Genomic DNA, 10,494 nt, shown 5'->3' with positions numbered 1-10,494 from the left:
AAATATGAGGCTGTTTACAAATTAGTTTGTAGATATTTTAAAGGCAGCATAATATTGGATTAAAAACTGTGGTATTAAAGAACTTTTATTAAGTTGTCAGGAGTTAATATTACAGATGAAATTTCTGCAATTTTGCATGCAGATGGCCAAAATGACCTGCGCTTTGGATATGACCAGATTTTTTTCTTTTTTCTTTTTTTTTCCTTCTTCTTCTTCTTCTTATTTTATTATTATTATTTTTTTTAGAAACACAAAGCCAAAGCATCTAAAAATGTTCTGAGTCATCTTTTCAAAACCAGTATGATTTGTGGAAAACAGTGTTAGACTATTACACATTTTGAAAACCAGATTGCTGGTTTTGTCATGACTCATAAGAACTACAGGATTTTAAAAGAGGAATTCAGCAGTGAGCTACAAACAGATTTGGGTCATTCAGAGTATTTTGTAACAAACTTAAAGTATAGTGAGAGAGCATATTAACAAAACAGTTCTTCAATGTTATTTGGGATCAGATTCTGAACTAGTGATTTCACATGAACACAGCACAGGGGAAATATAATAATTTAGAATCTATGAATACCTCTCCCTGACCAATAAGCAACCTAATCTTAGAACTCGATGGGACTGCCATTTAAGAAGAATGGAGTATGATGGTGTAAAACATAAGATAAAAATGATCATACCATGAAAAAATAATCACAATGAGCAAAACATAGCAAATTATAAGTTGATGACAGGAACTTTAGTTTATCTCCTTGGGAAATCAAACTAACTCCTAAGGGCACAGTAATTCAAATTATGATCAACATAATTGCGAGTCTACTTCTTACCCTGTAAGAATAGCCAGGTCTATTTTATTATTTTATTTTATTTTTTTAAAGATTTTATTATTTATTTGACAGAGAGAGACACAGTGAGAGAGGGAACACAAGCAGGGGGAGTGGGAGAGGGAGGAACAGGCTTCCCACTGAGTAGGGAACCCAATGTGGGCTCTGTCCCAGGACCCTGGGATCATGACCTGAGCTGAAGGCAGTTGCTTAATGACTGAGCCACTCAAGGGCCCCAGTCAGGTTTATTTTAAGATGAGGAAAAAATTATACCCAAAGTTCATGGAGAAATATTTTGTCAAAATGATCATTTTAGTGCAGACATGGTAAAGCTGAACTGGCCTAGTTTTCTGATTCTATGAGCTTCATATGATAAATTCTCTTTACTCACTCAAGATCACCTGGTACTGATCAGAGTATGGTATGTGGTCAGTTTATCCCCAATTCTGTAAATTGAAGTAGTTGGGTGTAGAGAGAAGACCTAACCTTGGGGTGGGAGGTTTAAAAAATTCTTCCATGTGTTTCCCCCAATGCAATTTATTGCTCATTCACCAACACTGTTAACAGTCACATCCATTCTAGATATGTTTTAAGAATAGGTGGTTTATTTTGATACAGATCCATCTCTGCCCAAATACTGCTTAATGATGCTCAAAAGTCCATGATAAAATATATTATATTGTCTTTATCTCTGTTGTAATTCATCAAAGGGCTAAAGTCCCTGGAAATGGTACCATGCTAAACCTTACAAGTTATTCACATCCTACTAAAATAAATACTTAAGCATTTTTTTGAAAATATATTCTAGCATAGGGGGCGATATACCAGGATATTGAAGACTTACACTGCAGAGGTTGTAAAGCGGTGTATCTTTGAAGAAAAAGGAGCACTGGGACCAAGAGGATGGATTTCACCACTTTCCTAATATTACTTAAACTAGGCAGTTCCTCTTTTTATCACATATGCATATCAAACATTTCATGATAGTGAAATAAATCTCTTGTTTAAACCACTCTATTTTGGTCCTCTCTGTTATGGTAGCTAAGCCCATACCCTAACTTGTTTGATATATCATAACACTTTTTAGAGTCTGTCTGTATTGAAGATTTTTATATGTGTTTCTGTTACCCTCATTAAATTGGGGGTTTTAAGAGAGCTGAGACCTTGCCTTTTAAAAAATTAATTAATCAACTAACTTTTTATTTTTTAAGTAGGTTCCATGCTAAGCATGGAGCCCAACATGGGGCTTGAACTCACAACCCTGAGATCAAACCCTGAGCTGAGATCAGGAGTCAGATGCTTAACTGACTAAGCCACCCAGGTGCTCCTGAGGCCTTGCCATTTTTAATGCTTATATCTCTTGTAACTTAGAGATTGATGGAATAGAGTCTTTGTAAATGTTTGTGGAATGTGATTTTAGCCCTTGGTCTCAAGAGAGTTGTATCGGGCACATAAATATGGAGTTCATGAATGTTTGGACATCATTTAGACCCAAACTGTGGGCACATATCCACTGTTGTTTATTTCATACAGAACACACTCTTACCCACCTTCCTTAGTGTGTTTATCTTTCTTGTTTTCTGCTACAGGAGCATGTAGGTTCAGAGTTGCCATTGTCACAGGAATTACAGACCTTATGCGTCTTGGGTGGTAGGAGATGGGGGAGTAAGAGTGTTAGGTAGGGAGAGCTGCTTCAACAGAGAGCTAAGAAGGCTAATTGGGAGAATTGGACCCCAAATTTCTGGTAATAGACTCTGCTTTGTAAAGTCCTCGGCATAGAGAACCATGCCTACCAATTCCTGGATCTGAGCTTCCAGAAGAGAGGATACTATCAGTTATGAAATGCCTAGTCTTTCCCAGAACTGTGTTTGGTTGTCTCAGTATCCCTACTATATTGTTATTATCCTCTTTAGAGGTGAACTGAAGCTTAGAAAGTCTAAGTAATTCGATAAAGTTGTACAGTTTTTAGAGGTCATGCTGGGGCTTCAACCAAAATCTACACTATCCCAGTTCTCTTTCCGTTGTACTATACCACCTCTGCCACCACATATACACAGCCAAAATTTCCTCAGGTTGCATCAGGTTGGGGGGATTCAAGAGAATAACAGTTAACAGAAACCATCCCACAATTTGGTTTTCCTGAGGTATCAGTTAGCGCATTGGCTAAGCTACTCTGACACAGAAGACCACATATGGTGTTTAAAGAAGTGGTTTCATGGTCAGGTAATAGTCCTGCAATGAGTATTCCAAGTTGGTTGTTCTCTCCACGAGGTCATTCAGGCACCCTGACTGCTTCCATCTGGTTGCCCTGCTTTCTCCTAGGGCACTGTTCTTGGCATCATAGTTGAAGGATGGCCTAGGAATATCCATCATCCAGTTGCAGAAAGGGAAAGAGTGCAAGTCCAAAGCAATGGTTTGCTACTAGGAATTGAGGCAGAAGTTGCCCAGTCACTTCCACTCACATTCTATTGATGATTATTTACCCAGATGGCAAGGTAGGCAGGAAGATGCAGGCTCTGGCTGCATGCAGCTGGGTGACCGCATGTTAAGATGTATTAGCATGGGAAAGGGCAGCAAATTTTGGTGAACAACCGGAAGTCTCCACTACCTTCTTGCCTCCAACTCTGATCTTTATGTTCATACCAGACTTGGGAACTTTGATTTCTTCTTTCATTGGGCTTACTGTCTTCCACATTCTGAAGCCTGTCTGAAGGTTCAGGGTAAACTTGTTACTCACAGCTCAGTCTTACACTGGAGGCTGTTAGTACCAAAGAGAGCTCTTGTGTGTCTCGACCATGAGCAGCCTTGTGTAGAAGTTCTCTCACGTGGTCTTCTTATTGGACCTCCAGGTATGCTGGACATGGGGAATACTCAGTGGGAACACCACTTGGTTCCACCATGGGACTCCCTACTACCCTAGAATTGATTTTTCTTTTTAATTAAAAAAATTACCCGGGTGCCATAACTGAAAACCAATACTCAAGGTACCAAGAAGGCAAATTTATATGATGTATGTCTTTTATATTTCTAAGAGTGGAGTATTTGTGCACAATGATCCAGAACCACTTCTTAGCAGCTTTTCCAGTTTCTCACAGCATCTTGTGCTGAATTCTATAATATAAAGTCTAACTTAAATGGTCACTTAAAAGATTTTTGTAAAGAGGACATCTGGCTGGCTCAGTCAGTAGGGCATCCTACTCTTGATTTCAGGGTTGTGAGTACAAACCAACACTGGCTATAGAGATTACTTAAAAAAAAAGATTCTTGCCAAGAAATTGCGGTTAGAAGATGAATATCCATAAGGAAAGCCTAAACCGACAAAAAGAAGGTGAAAGAGCTGGCGTGTTTTGTTGCTGTCTTTTATTTTTACTTTTCCCAACTTCATTGAGATATAATTCACATATAACATGCAGTTATATGAGATGTACAATGTAATGATATAAGATGTATATACATATATACATATATTTTTTTCACATGAACTTATATTAACATTTTTTTTCGTGGTGAGAATTTTCAAGATCTATTCTCTTAGCAACATTCAAATATATAATACAGTAATACAGTGTTTTTTAAAAGATTTTATTTATTTATTTGATAGACAGAGATCACAAGTAGGCAGAGAGGCAGGCGGGGTGGGGTGGGGGGACAGGCTCACTGCTGAGCAGAGCCTGATATGGAGCTCAATCCCAGGACCCTGAGATCATGACCTGAGCCAGAGGCAGCGCCTTAACCCACTGAGCCACCCAGGCGCCCCTATAATACAGTATTGTTAAGTACAGTTACCATGCTGTACATTACATTCCCAGGACTTTATTCATCTTATAACTGGAAGTTTGTGTTTTTGACGACTTTCATCCATTCCACACCTCCCCACCCCTGCACTGATACTTGGCAACCACCAGTCTATTCTCTGTTTCTATGACTTCAGTTTTTTCAGATTCGACATGTAAGTGAGATCTTGCTCTGTATTTGCCTTTCTCTCTCTTACTTATTTCACTTAGCCTAATGCTCTCAAGTTTCATATATGTTGTCATAAATGGCAGTTTCCTTCTTTTTAATCCCTGAATAATATTCCAGTTTGTGTATTTGTGTGTATACAAGTCTATATATCAAATACATAACATATAATATAATCATGTAATTAATACTATATATTATGTATGTATATATATATAATATATATGATATATATCACATTTTCTTTATTCATCTTTCAACAGACACTTAGGTTGTTTCCCTGTCTTGACTATTATAAATAATACTGAAATGAGCATGGGGTACAGATAGCTCTTCAAGATGATGACTTTAGGGGTGCCTGGGTGCCCTAGTGGATTAAAGCCTGTGCTTTCAGCTAAGGTCATGATCTCAGGGTCCTGGGATCGAGCCCCACATTGGGCTCCTTGCTCAAGCAGGGAGCCTGCTTCCCCCCCTCTCTCTGCCTGCCTCTCTGCCTACTTGTCATCTCTGTCAAACAAATAAATAAAATCTTAAAAAAAAAAAGATGGTGACTTTATTTCCTTCAGATATAGACCCAGATGTGCAATTGCCGAATCATATGGTAGCTCTATTCTGAATTTGTTTAGGAATTCACCATATTGTTTTTTATAGAAGCTGCACCAGTGAACATTCCCAGCAGTGTATAAGGGTTCCATTTTCTCCACTTCCTTGAGCTGGCATCTTTTCTTACTCCAAGTTAAATCTCCTTGTCAGTTTCATTTCAAAGTAATTTTTAAGAAGCTATCCAGAAGACTATTTGAAATGTGAATGTATGTCCAGCATAGATAATGACAAATTTCACCTTATTATCTTGAGATATTATCCTCTGATTGTATGTATGTGCTTATATCTATAAGTATATGAGGGATATATATATATATATATTGATATTTATATCAATATATATATTGATGTGTGTGTGATCAAAAACTGGAGAAACCTTTATTATAGGGAAGGGAGAACATGGAAAAGTTCAATAGGAGAACCAGGAGACAAAGAAACTTCTTGTGCACTTTCTTTACCTCCTACTCAACTTTCTCTGCTAGACCGTAATCTGTTGGGAGCCAGGACCATTTCTTTTCACTTGACTTCTCAGGCTCCGTAAAGAACATAGTATATAGTGAAGAGCTGATAAACTGCTTTTCCTTGGAGAGAGCTTAAGAAGCATGTCATCAACAGTGGAAGTGCTATGAAAAAAAAAGTTGGGAGTGGGGAGGCACCTGGGTGGCTCAGTGAGTTAAAGCCTCTGCCTTCATCTCAGATCATGGTCCTAGGGTCCTGGAATCGAGCCCCACATCAGGCTCTCTGCTCGGCGGGGAGCCTACTTCCTCCTCTCTCTCTCTCTGCCTGCTTCTCTGCCTACTTGTGATCTCTGTCTGTCAAATAAATAAATAAAATCTTTAAGAAATAAATGTTGGATTTGACATTTGAGATGACTTTATTAACTGTATGAAATGAATTGAGGGAGGAAGCCAGACTGTGTGTATCAAGGTGGAAATGGGGAACATATTGGATAAGAAAGGAAGGAGACTTAGGGCAACAGTCAGGAAACAGGGTGAGGGAGATTGGATTCTTCTTATAGGCTGAGAAGAAAGCTGTGTAAGGAGAGAGATTGACCAGCTATGATAAAAGGAGACTAATTGATGGAGTTAGGTGTTGGAGAAAAGTGAACAGAGAGGAAAAGCAGCACATGGCAGAGATTGTCTTTGAGCAGAAGTAGTGACCCTGTTTTCTTAGGGATTAGAAAAAGAGAAATGTGAGATGTACATAGCCTTGTGGAAAGAGGGGCAGAGGACAGTGAGTGAGCTTAGGTTTGATGCCGGTCAGGAAGGGAACACAAGGAAGGGAAGGCATGCGAGGTAAGGACACTGAACCTGCAAAAATTGACAAGCTATTCTCTGTCTTCAGTGTCTAACATTTGTTTGGGTAAAATGGGATGACAAGTTTATGGATACCTGAGTTCGCTGGGAAAAGAAATCAGAGCTACTTAGAACCAAGTACAGGGTAATCAAATAAAGGCAGGGGTGCCCCAAATTCAAAGAAGGGATAAAGCAATGCTTTTGGCATTTTGTTGGTTAGGGAAGATACAATGGAGAAGTGGATCTTTTGAACTTGGCCTCCAAAGGGTGAGAGATTTTTTCCCGGGGCAAAGAAAAGGAAAGGTCTTGTTTTCTTTTCCAAATCAGAAGTGGTTTATATGGATTAAAGTTTTCTTTGGTCTAGCAGCACGTTATGTCCAGAAAAGCTTTATAAACTTAGTGGGGTTCCTTCCCTAGAGCACTGCTCTTTTGGGTAAACCAGAGAATTTCTAACATTGTATATTGGTTGTGATTCCTCTGCGCTTCAAGATTCCTCCCTCCTCACTGAGCTATGAAGGTGTTAGCTTTCTTCCTGTCTCTAGCCTTTAGCGGAGAGCAATGACTCCTAGTAGCTGCCTCTCGAAAAACAAAACAACAAAAAATTGAGTTGAATTCTCCCACCCAACCCTTGGTCAGCCTGTCAGTCCTGCTTTTGTATGCGGTTCGCTTCCTGAAAAGCCCTCCTTTCTGTCCACACACCTCTATTAGAGCTCATTTCTGATCATGCCCTCGTTCGTCACGTAACAGGCGTCTTTCCTACTGCTTGGCAGTGACAGAATCCTTCAGGACCCACCGCGAGCTTCAAGGGGAGAGCGGTCAGTTGGGATCATCCAACACAAAACACCAAAAATAGTTTCGAACAATAGAGCAAGCTCTCTGCACTGTTTCCGTCTGAGAAGGGCTAGGGTTCTTCTTCCAATCAAGGAAACTATTCATCTTCTCAGTGTGGGGGTATTGGAAAGCTCAGACCTCACAGCTTCTGTGGTGTGGATTCGGTGGTGGGCTGCTGTGCCATGTGGCCACACGGTGGCTCCAGAGCCCTTTGTAGTAAAAATGAACTCATCTATTCTGGGGTCTCGGCTGAAGCTGCTTTCTGCTTACATGGTTTCACCAGACTTCTTCATACTCGCTGTAAACAGAGAAGGATGCATTTGTGTGTGTGTGTGTGTGTGTGTGTGTCTGTGTGATTGTGTTTATATTATGATAGCTTGAGCATATTCCGAGGTCTAAATAATGTCCATGGGGCTGAGAGTAAGCATCAGATTCCGTCTGTTCAGCCTCCTGGATGGGAGTCGGTCTATCATCTATGTTTGCTTATGAGTATATATGTGTGTATCGTTACATCATATCCTTTACTATCTCTACCTACATCTGTATCTAATGTTTCCTGAATTAAATGGTACTAGACTCTTACCATTAACATAAATTATTATTTCTTTTAGGGAGGCAAAATTGATGTATGAAATTATACCACTTTCAGGTATACAACATGTTTCGATAGTTATATGTATTGCAAAATGATCACCACAGTAAGACCGGTTGACATCTGTCACCACATATAGTGATGAAAAATGTTTTTTCTTATGATGAGAATCTTAGCAACTTTCAAGTGTACAATATAGTATTATTAACTATAGTAACCACACTATACGTGACATGCCTGTGGCTTATGTATTTTATAATTAGAAATTTGGACCTTTTGACCCCTTACTCCCCTTTTCCACCCCCCACCAACTGCTGGCAGCCACCAATCTGTTCTCTGTATCTATGAGCTCAGTTTTTTGTTTTTGTTTTTTGTTTTTTTAGATCACACATGTGAGTGAGCGCATACAGTATTTGTCTTTCTCTAACTAACTTACTTCACTTAGCATCATGCCCTCAAGATCTATCCATGTTGCTGTACATGGCAAGATTTCATTCTTTTTTTTTTTTAAACAAGCTCTGGACAGTTTAACTAAAGAAAAATTTTGGTGCAACTTACTTTTCACCAGTCTTTTCTGGCATGCTTCTAATGATATCAGAATTATCTGGCTTAATGATAGCCAGAGTGCATGTTATTTCCCACATGCTGTGTCCAGCTCAATATTATTGCCACTGTGGCGATGGATACCAGTTTTGGCCAACAGGGTGTATTATTCTATTTCAGATTTCCTTAAGGCTGGGCTGTTGTTGGTGAGAATGACCACTTTAGCTTGTCATTTCTAATCATTTTCAGAGTCTGCTTGTATCCCACTGAGTACTTTCCACTTTTCTTAATCAGTTGGCGCCTAGAGTTGATCAACCCCAGTGACTTTTTCACCTTCTTTATGGCCCCCATCTTCCTGCCTTAGGTGCAGGGCAGCCCCAGCCAAGAGCAGCCACCAAGATGGCCAGAGTGAGACAGGAAAGGGAGCCCACTAAGATTTCATTCCTTTATATTACTGAATAATATTTCATTGTATACACACACACACACACACACTCTGCACTTTCTTTATTCAGTCATCCTTCAATGGCCACTTAGGTTGTTCCCCTGTCTTGACCATTGTAAATAAAGCTGCAATAAATATGGGGGTGCATATGTTTTTTTGAATGAGGGGCATTGTTTTCTTCAGAAGCATATCCTAGAGTGGAATTGCTGGATCACATGGTATTTCTACCTTTAATTTTTAAAAAATTTTTTTAAAGATTTTATTTATTTATTTATTTGATCAAGATCACAAGTAGGCAGAGAGGCAGGTGGAGAGAGAGGAGGAAGCATGCTCCCCGCTGAGCAGAGAGCCTGATGTGGGGCTTGATCCCAGGACCCTGGAATCATGACCTGAGTCAAAGGCAGAGGCTTTAACCCACTGAGCCACCCAGGCGCCCCTACCTGTAATTTTTTGAGGGACTGCCATACTCTTTGCCCTAGTGGCTGCACCAGTTGACATTCCCACCAACAGTGCTTACTAGTTCCCTTTGCTCCAGGACATCCTTGCCAACACTTGTTGTTTCTTGTCTTTTCTGTAATAGCCGTTCTAACAGCTGTGAGGTGATGTAAGTTATCTTGCTTAATCTGTACAAACCCCTTGAAAATAGGTACTTCTTTCATTTTACAAATCAAGAAATTGATGCTTAGAGAAAAATAACCTCTTGAAGTGTACAAAGACTTTTTATTCTTTACAAACACAATGCGATGCTTCTGATAGTTCCTTTAACTTTCACAACATCTTAGTGATATATATGCATAGAGAAATGGGAGAGTTTATAGTCAATTGATTAAATAGGGAAGAAAGTCTCAGTGAGTAAAGTGTTTGTATCTGGTTCCTGACCTGCTGAATTTTAGTTGCTTTGAGTGTGGTGATTTTGTCCTTGGTCAAAGTAGACACCTCACACCCACTCTTCTGCTACAGTGGAAAAGTACAACTCCTGGCACAGGCTACTGTAGGATGAAAGAAATCACTCCTTTCTCCGAAGAGATTTAACATCCCCACATAAACCTCAGGCATTACTCAAAGGATTTGCCAAAGAATCCATGAATAGCAGCCATGAGCTGAGACATTGTGAGATCACCCACGTGATCCTTTTATTCTGGTCACCATGGCCAAGGACTTCATATCAGGTGCTTAATGGCCCCTTTATTGTATATACTGGAATGTAGTGATCAGAGGTAGAGTAAAGAAAAAATTGTCTAACTCAGGTTCATGGCCTATAACATGAGAAAATAATTTACCCTATTTCATAAGGTAGGTGTCAGTGTTCAATGAGGAAATGAATGTAAACTATATGACCCATAGAAAGGTGCCATGAATTTTGCCATTATTGTTGGGGAATAATGGGTGGTGTTGTTG

General features: G+C 39.5%; 1 pseudogene; it reads right to left on the bottom strand.

Annotated features, from left to right (window-relative positions):
- Positions 1 to 8,662: 8,662 nt before the first annotated feature.
- LOC131829344 (large ribosomal subunit protein eL30-like) lies at positions 8,663 to 9,002 on the bottom strand (annotated as a pseudogene).
- Positions 9,003 to 10,494: the final 1,492 nt, after the last annotated feature.

This window comes from Mustela lutreola, chromosome 4 (genome assembly GCF_030435805.1).
Source record: "Mustela lutreola isolate mMusLut2 chromosome 4, mMusLut2.pri, whole genome shotgun sequence".
NCBI classification, from domain to species: Eukaryota; Metazoa; Chordata; class Mammalia; order Carnivora; family Mustelidae; genus Mustela; species Mustela lutreola.
Note: the sequence above shows the minus strand (reverse complement) of the source record. Positions and strands in the feature narration are given on the sequence as shown.